Below are 3,402 nucleotides of genomic sequence, written 5' to 3' on the forward strand. Positions count from 1 at the left end.
GCTTCCAGTGTATTTCTGATTTTTTGTATCATGCCTTCATCACCATCATATCAGTTATCTTTTTCTTATATGTTTACAATTTCTTCTGAATGTTCTCCCAGTGTTTTCTTGATATCCAAATCTCTTCCTTCATTTCATTAAGTTTATTCATGATATTTGTTGGGACATCTATGATTAGTTGTTTGATGTTCAGCATCTTCTCTGGTTTTTTAGTTTGTTCATTACACTGGGCCATGTGTTATTGTTTCTTAGTATGCCTTATAATTTTTTTGATGTCTTGCCATCTGTCTATCTTGATGAGTTTATTTGGTTGATCAGCTTCTCTCTCATTTCTATGATTTTATTTTATTGTTTTTGAGTGTGGTAAGATTTCACTTTGACACTTCATTCCTCCTATTCTATTTCCTTACTCTTGTCTATGTTCCCTTGAAAAATATTTTAGGAACAGAGAAAAGGAAAGAAATAGGAAGAGAAAAAGAATAATAGCAATAAATATAGTAAAAGGTTGGAGAGGAATTGTACAAGACAAAAGAAATTGAGTAATTAACATGAGTAAGAACTACAGAGAAATGAGATTAGAAAAGTGGGATAGAAACAGAATATAGAAAATTATATAGAATGGATGAAAAGTACAGGATGATAAGAAGAGGGAAAAAGAAAAGAGAAAAGAGAAAGAAAAAATGTGACAAAAGAAAGAAAACAGAGACAAAAAGGAGAAATAAAAACAAGAAAACTTGAAGACCAAACAAAAAGAAGTGGAATGAAAGAACAACAACAGAAAACAGAAGATATGAAATGGAGTGAAAAGAAATAGCATAGGAAGATAAAATTGGTAAACAAAAGAAAAAAGGAAAAAAATAGCAATAGAGAAACAAAGGAAAGGGAAATATAATAAACAAGAAACATGACAGCAGCAACTCATTTAATGAAAGGAGAAAAAAAGATTAAAAAATAAAACAGAAATAAATGCAGAGAAACAGGCTTCTCTCTTAGACCCCTAAGGATCTTCTCAGACTGCTGGTATTCATTAGTCAATTATTCTGCAGCCTGCCCTCTATAGGTTTTGAACCAGGTTTCAGTGATAAAATAAGGAAAATAAAAAAGAAACCTTTCTTTAAAATAAGAGATTGAAGAAAAGCTCATACAGAGAGAATGCCTATATGTTCCCTGTCACAAAGTTTCTGCTGGATAACCCAGTGGATCACTTCTCAAAGAAGAGCCAGGAATTGAACCAGGACATCATATATGCTAGGTGTGAATTCTCACACAAAATTAACCTCCCTTCTTAGGTTAGTTTTCCTTTCAGAAGGCTATCAACCCCTTTTCCCTAGGGTAGGTTAGATTCCCTGCAGTCTCTACCCAAGTCCTGCTAATCAATCACTGTTGTTGCCGGGGGTTGTCTGCTCGTGGCCGCTCAGACAGGAGGAGAAGCCTTCCTCATGTCACCCTCGTAGGCAGTGGGTTGTCGACACACCTTCTCTGTTGTGTACCAGGGTTGCTGGCCAGGGCTGCTAGTCAGCGGAAGGGGACTACGCTACAAACTCACACAAACCAACCCGGCTAGCTCAGTCAGTAGAGCATGGGACTCTTAATCCCAGGGTCGTGGGTTCGGACCTCACGTTGGGAGCCAGTTGTTCCTGGGGGTTGTCTGCTCATGGCCACTCAAGCAGGAGGAGAAGCCTTCCTCATGTCGCCCTCGTAGGCAGCGGGTTGTCGACACACCTTCTCTGCTGTGTGCCGGGTTGCTGGCCGGGGCTGCTAGTCAGCGGAAGGGGACTACGCTACAAACTCATGCAAACCACTGGCTGCGATGCTCAAACAATTTATTAGCTGGAGTGAGATAGCCAGGATGTGTGGGTTAATGGGCAGTCTGGAGCAAGTCCGAGGAGGGAGTGGTAGAAGGGAGTTATATAGGGTGAATGCGGAAATATTATATGATTGGTTGCTACAGCGGTATGTCTATATAAAGTGGCCTTAGGGTTACTAGCTAGATGGGCGGGAGAGGACAAAGGGGCAGTTTGGAGCAGGCATACTATCCTTAGCCAGTGACTCAGCTCTTATGAGGGCTATCCCTGAGTTTACTCAAGGGTGTGTAGGATCTAGAGTTTACTCATAGTTTCGTCCCTTCTAAGGCTAGTCTCATGGCTTGGACCGCAGCCGGGCCCGCTTTCCCTTCAAGTCACCTGTCTGTCTCTGCCTCCTCTCTGATGTAATTCTTCTCTTTACCTAGGCAGCTGGGCATGAGAGCCTGCCTGAGGAGATCCCCAACCCCATCCCTGTCAAGTGTGTTCCCCTCCAATATTCAAGGGGGACTCAGCTGGCTCAACTCACTGCAAAGAAACCACTCTCCACCCTCCAAGACCCCTCTTCCTCCCAGAAATCTGCAGCCACACTCGGTTCAGAATGGGGAGCAAGTGATTCCACGGAGGCATTTTGTCCTGAGGGAGAGGTATATGTACTGCTTCCAGCTACAAGGGCGAGAAACTCATGATTTTTCTTTAGCTTCTTTATCTTTCCAGTTCCCTTCTAGATGACTCAGAGCACCTTCCCATTCTATTTATATCCAAAGAAGCTGGCAGGGAGGAAGACTTCTGCTCTCCTCTCAGATACAATTCACAAGGAACTTTCCCCTCACTTAATATCTTCAGTGAGGGAGGGGAGCCCTTCGTGGTGACTGGGAGGTTAATAACTCACAGTGTTGTTTGGCTTGTCTCTTTGTTCCCCATTCTCCTGGGAGTTGTGAAGCAGTAACCTGGTCTGCTGTACCCCAACTCAGGTCACCAAGGCAGCCTTTGGCTCTTTCTCCATTGTTTCAGTGAGAACTGAGCCTTATCTGCCTAATCTGTCAGCCATATTCCCACAATCTACATGTTGGCTTCATTTTTAAAGAAGTTTTGGATCAGAGAAGGGTTACAATTGTGTCAGGGGAGGATCATTGGCCCAGAGTGTGTCAGTGATGGGGGATGCATGGGGCATATTTATAAGGTATTTAAATGAGTTCAAGTGTTCATGGGGCATTGTCATGGTGGGTGGAGAGCCACACAATAACTGAAAGAATATCAAATTCCCATTCTGGAGAGTTCTGCTACATTCTCTAATGGGATAGAAAGAATCCCCTGAGAATAGAGAGTGACTAGTGAAAGAGGATGGATCATTAAAGGGCCCTTGATATTGATGACTGTATTTATGAACCTTTTCTTTTGAAATTGAAACTTAGCCTAGTATTATAGGTTGAATAAGAGTTACTTCTTGAGAGCCTCCTTATTGCTCAAATGTGGCCCCTCTCTAAGCCAAACTCAGCATAAATATGCATTACCTATTCCCTGGTGTGGGACATGACTCTTGGGATGAACCTTCTTGACACTGAGGAATTACAACCAAGCACCAACTAGCAATGCAACT

At 42.4% G+C, this 3,402-nt stretch overlaps 1 non-coding gene across 1 annotated transcript; it reads left to right on the forward strand.

Annotated features, from left to right (window-relative positions):
• The first annotated feature begins 1,554 nt into the window (after positions 1–1,554).
• On the forward strand, positions 1,555–1,627 carry TRNAK-CUU (transfer RNA lysine (anticodon CUU)). The gene has a single exon. It is a non-coding gene; the product is annotated as a tRNA-Lys (tRNA).
• The last annotated feature ends 1,775 nt before the right edge of the window (positions 1,628–3,402 follow it).

This window comes from Dasypus novemcinctus, chromosome 7 (genome assembly GCF_030445035.2).
Source record: "Dasypus novemcinctus isolate mDasNov1 chromosome 7, mDasNov1.1.hap2, whole genome shotgun sequence".
NCBI lineage: Eukaryota > Metazoa > Chordata > Mammalia > Cingulata > Dasypodidae > Dasypus > Dasypus novemcinctus.